Source organism: Felis catus, chromosome D4 (genome assembly GCF_018350175.1).
Source record: "Felis catus isolate Fca126 chromosome D4, F.catus_Fca126_mat1.0, whole genome shotgun sequence".
In the NCBI taxonomy this organism is placed as follows: Eukaryota; Metazoa; Chordata; class Mammalia; order Carnivora; family Felidae; genus Felis; species Felis catus.
In genome coordinates, this window is record NC_058380.1 from 43,665,305 (window position 1) to 43,682,418 (window position 17,114).

At 35.3% G+C, this 17,114-nt stretch overlaps 1 protein-coding gene across 4 annotated transcripts in view; it reads left to right on the plus strand.

Moving 5' to 3' along the window:
- Positions 1-17,114, plus strand: part of ADAMTSL1 (ADAMTS like 1) — an 883,534-nt gene that overhangs the window by 860,376 nt on the left and 6,044 nt on the right. The window lies entirely within an intron of this gene.

A 17,114-nucleotide genomic window follows, 5' to 3' on the forward strand; every position in this document is an offset into this window, starting at 1 on the left:
ATTGACCATGTAAGTGTGGGTTTATTCCTATCCTCTCTATCCTGTTCCATTAACCTCATGTCTATTTTTGTGCCAGTACTATACTGGTTTTTGATTGTTACGGCTTTGTAGCATATCTTGAAATCAGGGATTGTGATACCTCCAGCTTTGCTCTTATCTCTCAAGATTGCTTTGTATATTCAAGGTCTTTTGTGGTTCCATACAAATTTTAGGAATATTCTAGTTCTGTGAAAAATACTATTGATATTTGGGTAGGGATTATATTTAATCTGTAGATTGCTTTGGGTGGTATGAATATTTTAACAATATTCTTTAAATCTATGAGCATGGTATACCTTTCCATTTGTTCATGTCATCTTCAGTTTCTTTCTTCAATGTCAGTTTCAGAGTAGAGGTCTTTCACTTCCTTGGTTAAATTTATTCTTATATATGTTTTGATGAAATTGTTTTTTTAATATTTCTTTCTGCTACTTTGTTATCAGTGTATAGAAATGCAACCAATTTCTGTGTATTAATTTTGTATCCTGCAACTTTAATGAATTTATTTATTCTAAGAGTTTTTTGGTGGAGTCTTTAGGGTTTTCTATGTATAGTACTATATGTCATCTGTGAATAGTGAGTTATATTTCTTCACCAATTTTTATTCCTATTATTTCTTTTTATTTTCTGCTGCAGCTAGGATTTCCAGTACTAGGTTGAATAAAAGTGGTAGGATTGGACATCTCTGACTTATTTTTGATCTTAGAGGGAAACTTTCAGTTTTTTACCATGGAGTATGATATTAAGTGTGGGTTTTTCTTATATTGTCTTTATTATGTTAAAGTATTCCCTGTAAACCCACTTTGTTCAGCATTTTTATCATGAATGGAGGTTGTATTTTGCAAAATGTTTTTCCCGCATCTATTGAGATTATTGTATGGTTTTTATTCTTCCTCTTTTTAATGTGATATATCATATTGGTGCTTGGAAATACTGAACTCCCTTTGCATCTCTGGAATGAATCCCACTTGATTGTAGTGAGTGATCCTTTTTAATATAGTTTTAAATTTGGTTTGCTAATATTTTTGAGGATTTTTGCATCTATGATCCCCAGGAATGTTGGCCTATAGTTGTCTTTTTTTGTAATGTCTTTTGTCTGGTTTCAGTATCAGAGTAATGCTGGCCTAATGGAATATGAAAACTTTCCTTCCTCTTCTATTTTTTGGAGTAGTTTGAGAAGACCAGGTATTAACTCTTCTTAAAAAGTTTGGTAGAATTTGCCTGTGAATACCTCTGGTCCTGGACTTTTTTCTGTTGGGAGTTTTTGATTACCAAATTCAATTTCATTACTAGTAATTGGTCTGTTCAAATTTTCTATTTCTTCCTGATTAAGTTTTGGAAAACTATGTTTTGGGGGATTTACCCATTTCTTCTAGTTATCCAATTTGTTGGCATCTAATTTTTCATATTATTCTCTTTATAATTCTTTATATTTCTGTGATGTTGGTTGTTATTTCTTTTTTGTTTCTAATTTTGAATCCTTTTATTAATGAGTCTAAGTAGAGATTTATCAATTTTATCTTTTCAAAAAAACCAGCTCTTGGTTTTCTTGATCTTTTCTATTTTTTTTTTTAGTCTCCACTTATTTCTATTTTAATCTTTATTATAGCTATACTTGTACTAGCTTTAGAAAAATAACAAAGCCCTGTTTCTTTAGGTATAAGGTTAGATTAAGACTTTTCTTATTTCTTATAACAGGCCTACATTGCTATCAACTTCCCTCTTAGAACTGCATTTACTGTGTTTTAAAGATTTTGGACAGTTTCCATTTCCGTTCACCTTTGTGTATTGTTTGATTTTCCTCTTTATATTCATTGACCTATTTAGTGTTTAGTAACATATTGGTTAGCCTTCTTGTATTTGTGTTTTTTCCATTTTTTTATTGTAATTGGTTTCTAGTTTCATACCATTGTGGCTGGAAAAGATGCATGATTTGATTTCAGTCTTATAAAATTTATTGGGACTTGTTTTGTGGCTTAGCATGATCTATCCTAGATAATGTTCCATGTGCACTTAAAAAGTATATGTTATTCTGTTTTTGAATGGAATGTTCTGTATGTCTGTTAGATCCATCTGGTCCAATGTAATTCAAAGCCATTGTTTCCTTGTTGATTTTCAGTCTGGATGATCTATCCATTGATGTAAGTGGGATGTTAAAGTCCCCTAATGTTATTGTATTTCTGTCAATTTCTCCCTTAATGTCTGTTAATATTTGCTTTATACATTGAGGTGCTCCTATGTTGGGTACGTAGATATTTACCATGGTCATATCCTCTTCTCAAACTGATCCCTTTATCATTATGTTATACCCTTCTTTGTCTCTTGCTACACTCTGTTTTAAAGTCTATCTTGTCTGATATAAGTACTGGTACCCTAGGTTTTTGTGGTTTGGTTTTGTTTTGTTTCCATTTGCATGGATGATCTTTTTCCATTCCTTCACTTTCAGTCCATATATTTTTTGGTCTGAAGTGAGTCTCTTGTAGGCAGCATATAGATTGTTCCTTTTTTAAAATGCATTCAATTGCATTGTCTTTTGATTGGAGCATTTAGTCCCTTTATATTTAGTTACTGATAGGTATATACTTATTGCTGTTTTGTTTTGTTCTTTTTGTTCCTTTCATCTTCTGCTGCTCTCTTTCCCTATAGTTTGATGGCTTTCTTCAGTATTATGCTCGGATTCCTTTCTCTTTATTTTTTGTGTATACATTAGAGGTTTTTATTTTGTAGTTATCATTGAATCCATATATAACATCCTAGATGTATAGCAGTCTAATTTGACGGACACTTATGTTCAAACACATCCTAAAACCACTAAATTTTTTCTCCCCCTCCCTGTTTTATGTATATGATGTCATATTTTACATCTTTTTATTTTGTGCATCTCTTAACTAACTTTAGTAGATATAACTGATTTTTACTACTTTTGTGTTTTAACCCCTCACTGGCTTTGTAAGTAATTAATCTACTACCTTTACTATATGGTCACTTTCACCGGTGAAGTTTTTTCCTAGCATGGCCTCTTCTTCCCACTTAAAAAATTCCCTTTAATATTTCTTCTAAGGCTGGTTTAGTGGTGATGAACTCTTTTAAAATTTGTATGGAAAAACTCTCTCTCCTTCAATTCTGAATAATAACCTTGCCAAGTATTCTTTGTGGTGGACTTTTTCCTTTCAGCACTTTGAATATATCATGCCACTTTCTTTAGGCCTGCAAAATTTCTGCTAAAAAATCAGCTGATAGCCTCATGAGATTTCCCTTGTATGTAACAGTTTGCTTTTTTCTTGGTGCTTATAAGATTCTCTGTCTTTAATCTTTGCCATTTTAATTATTGCATGTCTTGGTGTGAACCTCCTTAGGTTCATATTGTTTAGGGATCTCTCTGCTTCCTAGATCTGGATGTCTAGGAAGTTTTCTGTCTACCCCCTCCTGGGATCTGTAACCTATTATCATTTTTTTTTAATTTTTTCTATTCAGCTTGGTTGTTTCCATTACCCTGTCTTCCAGATCTCTGAACAGTTCTTCTGCATCTTCTGATCTGATGATTCACTTTAGTGTATTCTTCATTTCAGTGAGTGGGGCTTTATTATATTTTCTGTCTCTTTGTTGAAATTCTTGCTGAATTAATCTCTTTTCTCAAGTCTAGTGAGTATCTTTACCACCAGTACTTTTGTGTTGTTGGGTTTTTTTTTTGGGGGGGGGGTGTTTTTTTGTTTTTGAGAGAGAACATGAGCAGGCGAGGGGCAAGGGCAGAAGGAGAGAGAGTATCCCAAGCAAGCTCCATGCTCAGCACAGCCTGATGCAGGGCTCAATCCCATGACTGTGAGTGAGATCATAATCTGAACTTAAGTCGAGTCAGATGCTCAGCTGAGCCACCTAGGCTCCCATACCACCATTACTTTGAATTCCTTATCAGACATATTGCTTTTGATGTTTCATTTAGCTTTTTGTCTGTGGTTTTGTCTTGTTCTTTCATTTAGGAACTGTTCCTCTGTCTCATTTTGTCTAACTCTGTTTATTTCTGTGTATTAGGTAGGTCTCCTGGTCTTGAGAGTAGTGGTTTTCTGTAAAAGAGGTACTGTGCTTCCCTATAGCACTATTCCCCAATGTAATCAGAACCAGTTACTTCAAGGATTCCCTTTGTGGGAGCTGCGTGCATCCTCTGGTTGTGGCTGAGCTGTGATTACTCTGGACACACTACTGGGTGACACTGGCCTACAGGCCAGCCAGCTGCAATGACCTGCTTTGCGTAATGTGTGTATACTGTGCAGGGTTAAGGCTGTTCAGAGGCCCAGCTACAGGCACTGTAGCCATGCTGATGGGTGGGGCTGGCACTTAGCCTAGCTGTCTGAAATTAACCTCTACTACAGCTGCAGGCACACCAAAGGACAGGGCTTTCTCTCTGTGCATAAACTATGATACACCAGTGTAAAGGGATTATTCACCCCCTTCCCAGGTCACTTTTGAGTTGCACCAGTCCCTGCCAGGGCTGCCTGCCAGGTGCAATGGGGCAGGAGCTACTTTGGAGAGATGCCTGTCTTGGCAGGTGGGTTGGTTGTACAGAAGAATGCTAGGGTGTGGCATGCAGTACCAGCAAGGTAAATGGAGTGTTAGCTGGATTCCCAAACATCCTTTTAGAAGATAGCAAGAAAAATGCCCACAAGCACTTTTGTTCCCAGAGAAATCTGCAAATCTCTGCCCTCCAGCATACATTCTAAGATTAGTCAATTAATCTCCTTCACATATACTTCAGGTGCTTTCCAAACTGCTGCTTCTGTGCTGTGTGTCAGGCCGTTATTTAGCATGCTGGCTCTTTAAAGGTGGGGACTCAGTTTCCTATCACCCTCCTGCCCTCCTGGAGCTAATCCCTGCTGATTTCCAAAGGCAGACTTTATGAGGACTCATCTTCCTAGTGCTGGTCCCCAGGGCCAGGATTGTCCAGTGTGGGGTTTGCTCCCCCTCACTTCTCCATGCCTGTGATGTCCCTCCCATTTGTGGTTAGTCACAATGGGGGTTTGGTTCCTGATGACCACCTCTCCTACCCTTTTTGATGTGCCCTTCTATGATTAGCTGTGGAAGCAGTCGTCAGGTTGTTTTCAGACAAGTGTAGCTGTTATCTCAATGTGTCTGTGGGAGGAGGTGAGCTCAGGATCCTCCTACTCCACCGTCTTCCAAATCAAGAATAGATGTCCCTCCTAAATACCTTGTCAACAAGATACATATCAGGTCCTCACCATGTTGCAAATCTGGCCAGCCCCCTGGGAAGAGGCACTGCTACATTGTGACTCTGAGTAAGCAAGAAGAGTAGCCTCCACAAGAATTGATGACATAAGCCAAACTCCTTATGGATAAGCCTAGGACAAAGAGCCTCTGTCACCCAGGTGTTTCTCCCCTCTGCCCACCTTGTTCAGAGTTTTTATCATAATGGAATGTTGAATTTTCTCAGATACATTGCATCTATTGAGATGATCCTATTATTTTAACCTTCCCTTTGTTAATGTGTTGTATCACTTTGATTTTCAGATGTTGAACCACACTTATGCCCTTGGAGTAAATCCCAGTTGATGGCGGTACATGGTCTTTTCAATGTATTCTTGAATTTGGTTTGCTAATATATTGCTGAGGATTTGGGCATCTATGTTCATCAGAGATGTTGGCCTACAATTTTCTTTTCTTGTGTCCTTTTCTGGTGTTGGTAATGCTAATCTCATAAAATGAGTTTGAAAGTATTCCCTTCTCTTCTACTCTTAGGAAGAGTTTCAAAAGGATTGTTATTAATTCTTCTTTAAATGTCTGGTAGAATTCACCAGTGAAGCTTTTTGGTCCTGGACTTTTGTTTGTTGGGAGGTTTTGATTACTCAATGTACCTAGTAGTAATCAGTCTGTTCCAGTTTTCCCTTTTATCAATAATCAGTCTTGGTTTTTAGAAATTTCTTTCTTCTAGGTGGTCCAATTTGTTGGAGTACTATAATAATAGTCTTATGGGGCAGGGGCGCCTCAGTGGCTCAGGTCATGATCCAGGGTCATTGGATCTAGTGGAGCCTGCTTGGGATTCTCTCTCTTTCTACCCTTCTCCCCTGCTCATGCTCTTTATCTCTAAAACAAAATTTTTAAAATAATAATAGTAGTCTATTATCCTTTATATTTTTGTGTTATCAATTGGAAAATCTCCTATTTCATTTGACTTTGACAAACCTCTAGCTAGAGTCACCAAAAAACAGAGGACTCGGTTTTATTTCTTCAAAGAACCAGCTTTTAGTTTCACTAACTTTTTCTATTATTTCTGTTCTGATCATTGTTATTTCCTTCTGCCTACTAACTCTGAGCTTTCTTTGTTCTTTGAGGTGTAAGGTTGAGATTTTTGTTTCTTGAGGTTGGCATGCATTGCTATGAAATTTCCTCTTAGAACTGATTTTGCTGCATCCTTTAAGTTTTGGTATGTTGTATTTCCATTTGTCTCAAAATATTTATTCTCTTTTAATTTCTTCTTTGATGCATTGGTTCAGTAGCATGTTGTTTAATCTTCACATATCTGTGAGTTTTCTTATTACTATTTTCTAGGTTCATACCATTGTGGTCAGAAAAGGTGCTTTATATGATTGTAGCCTTATTAAAACTTATTGTGGCCTAATATATGATCCATGCTGGAGAATGTTTCAGTGTACTTCAGAATAATGTATATACAGTTGCTTTTGAATGGAATGTTCTATATTTATATCTGCTAAGTCCATTTGGTATAACATGTTGTTTAAGGTCAATGTTTCATTATTGATTTTCTGTCTGGATGATCTATCCATGAGTGTGAGTATTAAAGTCCCCTACTATCATTGGTGTCTATTTCTTCCTGTACATCTGTCAATATTTGCTTTATATATTTAGGTACTCCTATGTTGGATGCATAAGTATTTACAAATGGTCTCTCCTCTTGTTGGATTGACCTCTTCATTAATAAGAGACAAAGATTGCCATTACATCGTCTTTTTTTTTAGGTCTATTTTGTCTGAAATAAGTATAGCTACCCATGCCTTATTTTAATATCCAGTAATATGGATTACCTTTTCCACCCCTTCACTTTAAGTGTGTGTCTTTACATCTGAAGAAATGGGCCTCATTTTTTTATCCAGTCACCTAAGTCTTTTGATTAGAGTATAATTAATTTACACTTAATATAATTATTGATAGCTATGTACTTACTGCTTTTTTGTAGTTCCTGTTCCTTTCTTCTTCTCTTACTCTCTTCCTTTGTGGTTTGATGACTTTCTTTAGTGATAAGCTTAGATTCCTTTATCCTTATCTTTTGTGTATTCACCATAGGCTTTTGCTTTGTAGTTACTGTGAGGTGTACCTACAATAACTTATATCTATAACAATCTATTTTAATTGACATCAACAAATTTGATTCCATTCTAAAGCTCTCCGTTTTTACTCTGTCCCCATTTTGTTTTTGATGTGACATTTTACATCTTTTTATCTTGTGATCCCTTAACTAATTATTGCATTTAGAGTTGTTTTTACTACTTTTGTCTTTTACCCTTTATTCTAGGTTTATAAGTGTTAGTCATTACCTTTTCTATAGATTTACCTTTACCAGTGAGTTTATACTTTAGGGGCACCTGGGTGGCTCAGTCAGTTAAGAGTCCAACACTTGGTTTGGGCTCAGGTTATGATCTCTTGGTTTGTGGGATCAAGCCCTGCTATCAGCATGGAGCCTGCATGGGATTCTCTCCTTTCTCTCTGCCCCTCGCCCTGCTCACACACACTCTTAAAACAGAAAAGTGAGTTTATACTTTCATATGTTTTCTACTTACTCATTAGTAACCTTTGTATTTAGGTTAAAGCTGGCCCTTTAGCAATTTTTGTTTATATTCACTTTTGCTACTTATATTTCTTTTGCTACTGAAGATGTTGAGCTTTTTTGGCTGAAATATAATAGACATAGGATATCCTCTTTTAACATTTCTTCTAAGGCTGGTTAAGTGATTGTGAACTTCTTTGCCTGTCTGAAAAACTCTCTCTCTGATTCTGAATAGTAATTTTGCAAGGTAAAGTATTCTTAATTGCAAGTTTTTTTCTTTCAGCAGGCTGCAGGTAAGAAGACAATGATACAGTATATTCAACATTTTTGCTAAAAAAAAAATCTGATAGTCTTAACAGGGTTCCCTTGTATGTAACAGATTGTTGAGGTTTGTTTTTTTACCGATTTTAATATACCCTCCTTATCTTTAACCTTTGACATATTGTGGGTCTCTTTGGATTCATCTTCTTTGGAGTTCTCTGGGTTTCCTAGATCTGTTTCCTTCCCCAGGTTAGGGAGGTTTCCAGCCATTATTTCTTAAAAGAAGTTTTTTGTTCCTTTTTCTCTCTGACCCTTCTAAGTCCCCTATAATGCAAATGTTGGTATATTTGCTGTTGTCCTGTAAGTTCTTTAAACTATCTTCATAGTAATTTCATTTTTTTTTTGCTTCTGTCATTGGATGAGTTTTACTGCCTTATTTTTGAGGTGACTAGTCCTTCTGCTTCATCTGTTATTGAACCCTTCCTGTATATTTGTCAGTGTAGTGACTGTGTTCTTTACACAGTTAAGAATAGTATGTGACTTCTACTTGGTACTTTCTTATATTTTCTATCTTCTCACAATGTTGACTCATCCTTATTCATCCATGCTGAATTTCTCAAAGCTTTCAGGTGATGCCAATGTTATTGGTCCAAGGACTACCCTTTAAAGAGTAGCAAGCCTTGAGGCATTACAAATTATAGTGTACTGTTTGATCTCACAATCCTGTTGATATTTGCCTATTGGTGATATTGTTGGGGTGTGCTTCAAACTATGGATGTCCTCCAAGATTCCACATTCCACTCTGAATGAAAATGGCAATTGTTTCTGAGAACAAAATCCTTTTGGAATAGTTTCATGCAAATACCTGTTCCTTCATGTGCCTACTACTTTGAGTCTATGGAAACCATGCTGATTTTAGTCTAAGTAGTACTAAGACTACTTTCTCAGCTCTAACAATATGGCTTCATGTTCATAATTCAACTTTCTTCTTTTAATACAACATACATTTATGAGGCACCTGTCTTGTGTGGGGAGTGTGTTCCATAAAAGCACGTGTGAAGGAATGAAACTGAAAGCATCCCCAGAATGTTTGCATGAAAATTAGGTGAGAGTTAGAAATATATAAATGTCGCTGGAAAACAGGTGCAAGATCATGAGAAGTCTTGTATGCTGTATGAGGAGTTTGGATTTTATTATAAATTCCACCTTGTTTGGAGGCAACTCTCTTAGGAGTATCACAGTCAGAGTTATATTTTTAAAAGATCATACATTCAGCAGTATAGTATTTAATTGGGAAGTGATAAGACTGGAGAAAGAGAAACCTAGTTGTGCTGATAGAAATGAAGGCAATGTAAATGGAGAAGAGAGTCTGTGAAAGTATGATTCATGTGGCTTCAGTGGTGCTTGAATATCATAGATGAGAGAGGAAGAGGAAGCTGACACTCAAGTTTATAAAAGGACTGAACAACTAGGTAGGAATACGGAAAAGAGAGAGTGAATTAGGTAAGAAACTATTTCGAACATGGTGATATGTTTGTGAAATATCCAATTAGATATTTTATTAAGCAGTTGAATGTAGATCTGGGACTTAAAAAGGTAGTATAGATGAAGAAAGGCACAGGATAGAACTTTCAAGAACACTAATCTGCAGAAATAGGAGGTGGGGTGGGGGGGGAATAACCTAATGAATAGAAGAAGAAAGTATATTCACAGAGCATAACAAAGAAGTTTCCAGAAAGAAGAAAGGATAAGGGGTATCAAAATGGATCGGAAAGAACAAACAAGAAAAACATTAGCCAGTACCCACAGGAGCTTGACTGACAGGTCTGTGAGTGTGTCAATGGCACTTAAGGCAGTGAGTAATTTACAGTTGTGGCCAAAGGACATCAGCAAAATGACAGACTAGGTAGCCATTCTCCCATGGAAACATCAAAAAACAATCAGAAATTGGCTGAACTAACCCTATAGGAGGAAGAGCCTACAACAACCAAGCAAACACTGAAATAAAGTAAAATCACCTTCAGAAAAGTAGGAAATTTTGTGGCATTTTCACTCACCCTTCCCCGTCTATTCCCTAGTATGGCACTGTCTTGGTGTAGAGGCATCAGCAGTCCATTTCCCTCCTTCAATCCATAGGGAGCATAGAAAATCCTGTCTGCAATGTTCTAACCTGTCAGGAAACTGCCTAAAGGAATGGTTTCTGTCTTCTTTAACTCAGGTATCAAATGAGGAGAAAAAGGCAGCCACTAGTTGTGAAAGCTATAGGAGGACTACAGACCTGCAGACACCTAGAGCAAGATATTACAGATAAAGACATAAAATAGAGCATTGAGGGCCCTGAGAACTTGGGTTAATTTCCTAGAACATCTCACCCCATTAGAAAGGAGACAGTTGTACAAAGGAATTGAGAAAGCTACCTGCAGGTCCAGGCAAGACATATGCTCCAAAAAGACCTGAGCATATCATAAGTTTTCATCACAGGCTTGATTCCTAGGCACAGAGACAGCATACAAAGACTGAGAGAGATGTTTTTTTCGAATGTTCCTTAAGAAGTAAAACAGGAAAATTCACAAATATTGGGAAATTAGAAAATACTTTGAGACAAGTGAAAATGCGAGATGTAGAGAATGCAGTGCTAAGAGAAAAATCTATATTTGTAAATGCTTGCATTAAAGAAAGACTTAAAGTAAACTACCTAACTTCAGGCCTTAGGGAACTAAAAGAACAAGAGCAAACTAAACCCAAAGCCAATAGAAGAAATAATAAAGACAAAAGTGGATAAATATATTTATAGTTTGTAAATAAAAAATCAATGAAACCACCAGTTCTTCCAAATTTAGCTACACTAAGAAAAAAAAGTATTAAAATTTGAAATGAAAGTGGGAACACTGATTTTACATAAATAAAAAATTATATCAATACTACGAACAATTGTACACCAACAGATTGGATGACCTCCATGTAAGAATTTCCTAGAAACACAACCCACCAAGACCAAATCATGAAGAAATAAAAATTTGCATATACCTATAACTAATAAAAAGATTCAATCAGTAATCAAAAACCTCACACCAAAGAAGAGCCCTGGACAAGATGCCCTCACTGGTAAATTCTACCTGCATTTATTCTTCCTAAAAATTGAAAGGGAGGGAACACTAACACTCCATAACTCATAATATGAGGTCAGGATTGCCCTGATACCAAAGCCAGGGGAAGACAGTACAAGAAAACTAAAGATCAATATCCCGTTTAATTTTTTTTTAATTTTTAACGTTTGTTTATTTTTGAGAGAGTGCAAGTGGGGGAGAGGCAGAGAGAGAGAGAGAGGAAGACAGAGAACTTGAAGCAGGCTCTGAGCTTTCAGCACAGAGCCCAACGTTTAGCTCGAATCCACCACCCGTGAGATCATGACCTGAGCCAAAGTCTGACGCTTAACCAACTGAGCTACCAAGGCACCCCTCCCTTTTAATTATTAATGCAGAAATTCACTGCTGTGAAAAGATACTCTTTTTTAAAATATATTAAGACTTCTTTTGTGGCCTAACATGGAAAAAAATGTGTATTCGACTATGGTTGGGTAGAGTGTCCCATATAGGTCTCTTAAGGACAACTGGACTACAGTCTTGTTAAATTTTTTTATCTGTTGTTTGCTTGTCCTATCCATTATTGAAAGTGGGGTATTTTAAGTGTCCAATCATTATTGTAGAACTATGTATCTCTTCAGTTTGATTCATGCATTTTGGAGGTTTGATGGTTATGCATATATATTAATTGTTGTTAGAACTTCTTGGCCTTTAATCAATATATAATTTCCTTCTTTGTCTCTTGCAGCAGTTTTTACCTAAAATGTGTTTTGTCTGATATTAGGATATCCATCACAGTGCTCTTTTGGTTACTCATTTTGCATGAAATATCTTTTTCCATCCATCTTTTACATTCAAAGTCTCTTGTAGATAGCTTAGAATTTGACTATTTTTTAAACCTATCAGGCAAATATCTGTGACTTTTGACTGGGGAGCTTTTTTCCATTTAAATAAGCTCTGATAGGGCGAGTAGCTCAGTAAGTTGAGCAACTGACTCTTGATTTTGGCTCAGATCATGATCTCAGTTTGTGAGGTCAAGCCTTGCATTGGACTCCTTGCTGACAGCACACAGACTGCTTGGGATTGTTCTCTCTCTGCCCCTTCCCTGCTTGTACTCTCTAAAATAAAATTTAAAAAATAAAAATAAGGTAATCCCTGAGAAGGAAGGACTAACTTTTGCCACTGTTTTTGGTATGTCTTCTGGCTTCCTCCACACCTCATTCCCTCCATTACTGCAGAATCCTCAACAAAATACTAGCAAATGAAATTTAGCAGCCTATTAAAAGAATTACACGCCTTCAGGTAGGACTTATTCTTGTAATGTAAGGAATGTTCAACATACGATAATTAACCACTATAATATATCACATTCACCGAATTAAAGGAAAAAACACATCTCAATTGTTGAAGAAAAAGCATTTGAAGAAACTCAAAATCCTTTTGTGATAAAAACTCAACAAACTAGTAATAGAAACTAACTCAAAATAAAAAAAGACCATATATGAAAAGTCCATAGCTAAAAAAAAAAAAAAACAAAAAAAAACACCACAGTTGTAACTTTTCTCCTAAAGTGAGGAACAAGATGAGAATGCAATGCTCACCACTCCCATTCAACATAGTATTGGAAGTTCAGAGCAACTAGGCAAGGAAAAGAAAGAAAAGCCACCCAAGTTGGAAAGGAAGAAGTCAAATAACCTCTGGCTCATAGATAACATGATCTCATATGTAAAAATCCTAAAAATGCCAATAACACCAGAATATGTCTCTTAGAGAATATGTTGCAAGATATAAAATCAATAGAAATCAGTTCATATCTATAAATGAATTATGAACAATCTGAAAAGGAAATTAAGAAAGTTATTCCACTTACAAAAACACTTACAAATTTAACCAAGGAGGTGAAAAACATGTACACTGAAAACTACAAAACATTACTAAAAGAAATTAAAGAAGACAGAAAACTTATTAAGATGTCAGTACTGCTCAAATTGATCTAGAGATTCAAAATCCCGATGGCTTCTTTGCAGAAATAAGAAAATCCATTCTAAAATTCAAATGGAATGTCAAAAGCTCTTGAATAGCCAAAAAAAAATCTTAAAGAACAAAGTTGGAGACTTTACACTTCCTGGTATCAAAACTTACTACAAAGCTACAGTAATCAAAACAATGGTAGTTCTCGCACATAGACCAATGCAATAGGATAGAGAACCCAGAAATAAACTTTTGTATATATAATCAGATTAAGTGTGCCAAGATCATTCAATGAGGAAAGAACAGTCTTTTCAATAAATGGTGCTGGGTAGCTGGATAACCATATGCAGAGAATGAAGCTGGATCCTTATTTTAACCATATACAAAAATTAACTGAAAATGACTGAAATAAGCTCTTAGAAGAAAATATAGGGAAGAAGCTTCATAATATTGGATTGGCAATCATTTTTTCGCTAGGACACTAAAAGTACAGTTAAACGAAAAATTACATAAAAGCTTTTCTTCATCAAAGGACACTACCAACAGTGAAAAGGCAACCCCCAGATTGGAAGAAATTATTTGCAAATCATATATCTGATAAAGGATTAATATCCAAAATATAGAGAACTACAACTCAACAACACAACAGAAAGCCTAGACTAGACATTTCTCCAAAGATATACAAATGGACAGTACACACAGGAAAAGATGTTTGACATCACTAACAATTAGGGAAATGCAAATTAAAACCACAATGAGATACCACGTCACATCCACTAGGATAGCGATTATTTTTTTAAATAAAATTAACACATGTTGGTGGAGAAATTGGAACCCTTGTGCACTGTTGATGGGAATGTAAAATGGCACAGCTACTATGGAAAACGGTATGGCAGTTTCTCAAAGTATTGGACATAGAATTACCATATGATCCAGCAATTCCACTTGTGGACTAATGTTCATAGTAGCATCACAGTGGTCAAAAGGTGCACACAACTGACATGTCCATTGATGGATGGATGGATAAACAAAATGTAGTGAGTACTTGCAATGGAATATTATTCAGCCTTCCAAAGGAATGAAATTCTATACATGCTACAATATAAATGAACCTTGAAAACATTAACTGAAATAAGCTAAGCACATGGTAATTACAGGCCAATATCCCTGCTGCACATAGATGCAAAAACTCTCAACAAGATTTTCACTAGCCAGATTCAATAATATATTAAAAGAACCACACACCATGAGCAAATGGAATTTACCCAAGGGCTGCAAAGATGATTCAACATCCACAAAATGATCAGTGTGAAACACCACATTAACAAAATGAAGGATAAAAATCATACCTCAATAGTTGTAGAAAAAGCATCTGACAAAATTCAGTATCCAATCATGATAAAAACTCTTAAAAGTGGGTATAGAGGGAATGTACCTCAGCATAGTAAAGGCCATAGATGACAAGTCCACAGCTAATATCATACTCAATGGTAAAAAGCTGAAAGCCTTTCTTCTAAGATCAGAAACAGGAGAAGGATTCCCACTCTCCCCATCTTTATTTAACATAGTGTCAGAAGTCCTAGCTAGAGCAAGTAAATAATAAAAGTGTCCAAATTAAAAGGAAATAAAACTGTCATGTTTTGCAGATGACATGCTATTATTATGAATAGAAAGCCCTAAAGACTCTATAAAAAGAAACTGTTACAATAAACAAATTCAGTAAGTTGCAGGATACAAAAGCAATATGCAAAAACTAGCACCAAACTATCAGAAAGAGAAATGAAGAAAACAATCCCACATACAATTGCATCAAAATGAAAAATATACCCAGGACTAAATTTAACCAAGGAGGTGATGCAAGAATTATATATTGAAAACTAGGAGACATTTATGAAGGAAATTGAAGACACAAATGGAAATACAGCCTGTGCTCATGGATTGGAAGAATCAATATTGATAAAACATCCATATTGCCCAAAGCAATATACAGATTAAATACAATCCCAATCAAAATTCCAATGGCATTTTTCAAAAAATTGAACAATCCTAAAATGTGTATGGAACAAAAAATATATAGCCAAGAAATCTTGAGAAAGAACAAAGCTGGAGACCTCATGCTCCCTAATTTCAAACTATATTAAAAAGCTATAGTAATCAAAACCATACAGTATTGGCATAAAAACAGACATTGATCAACAGAACAAAATAGAGACCCAGAATTAAACTCCTGTATGCATGGTCAATTAATTTACTACAAGGGAGCCAAGAATATACCATGAGGAAAGGACAGTCCCTTTAATAAATGAGGTTGGGAAAACTGGACAGTCACATACAAAAGAATGAAAATTAACCACTATCTTACACCTTACGCAAAAATTAATTCAAAATGGTCTAGGGGCACCTGGGTGGCTCCATGGGTTAAGCATCTGACTCGATTTCAGCTCAGGTCACAATCTCAGGGTCTTGAAATTGAGCCCCGTGTCAGAATCTCTGTGCTGGGCATAAAGCCTGCTAAAGATTTTCTCTCTCTCTCTCTCTGCCCCTGCCCCACTTGTGTTCACCCATGTGCTCTGTCTCAAAAAAAAAAATGGACTAAAGACTTGAACATAAGACCTGAAACCATAAAACTCTCATCATAAAACATAGGCAGCAAGGTCCTTTGACATAGATTTAAAACCAAAAAAAAAAAAAAAAATTACTGGCAATACCTGACACCAAAAGCAAAGGCTACAAAAGCAAAAATCATTAGAACTACATCATACTAAAAAGCATCTGCACAACAAAGGAAACCATCAACAGAATGAAAAGGCAAGCTATGGGATGGGAAAAAAACATTTGCAAATCATACATCTAATAAGGGACCACTGCCCAAAATATATAAAGAACTCATGAAACTCAATAGCAAAACAAAAACAAAAACAAAAACAAAATCCAATTTTTAAAATGGGCAGAAGATTTGAATAGACATTTTTCCCAAGAAGACATAGATGGCAAGCAGGTACATGAAAAGGTATCTTAGTACATAATCACCAGTTATCAGGAAAATGCCAATCAGAACCACCACAAGATATTACCCCACACCTGTCAAAATGACTATTATCAAAAAGATAACAATTGTTGGCAAGGATATGGAGAAAAGATAACCCTTGTGCGCTGTTGGTGGAAATATGAATTGGTGCGGCCACTATGGAAAACAGTAGGGATGTTCCTCAAAAAACTGAAAACAGAACCACCATGTGAACCAGCAATTCCACTTCTGGGTAGAATTTATCCAAAGAAAATGAAAATACTCAAAAAGACATATGTAACCCCATATTTATTCCATTATTTATAAATAAGATATTCAAGCAATCTAAGGGGCCAGCAATGGTGAATGGATAAAGAAATTGTGATATATATATATATGTAATATATGTATATAATATATATATAATACATATATGTATATAATACATATATAATGTATATGTATATATGTATTATACATATTATATACATGTATACACATATACATATTATATACATTATACATACATATTATACACATACATATATATGTATTATACATACATATATGTGATATAATATGTATGTATAATGGAATATTATTCAGCCATTAGAAGGAAATATATATATATATATATATAATACATATATGTATATAATACATATATAATGTATATGTATATATGTATTATACATATTATATACATGTATACACATATACATATTATATACATTATACATACATATTATACACATACATATATATGTATTATACATACATATATGTGATATAATATGTATGTATAATGGAATATTATTCAGCCATTAGAAGGAAATCTTGCCATTTGTGACAACATGAATGGACCTTGAGAGCATTACGCTAAATGAAAGAAGACAAATACCCTGTGATCTCTCCTGTATGTGGAATCTAATACAAATGTGCACATGCACACACACACACA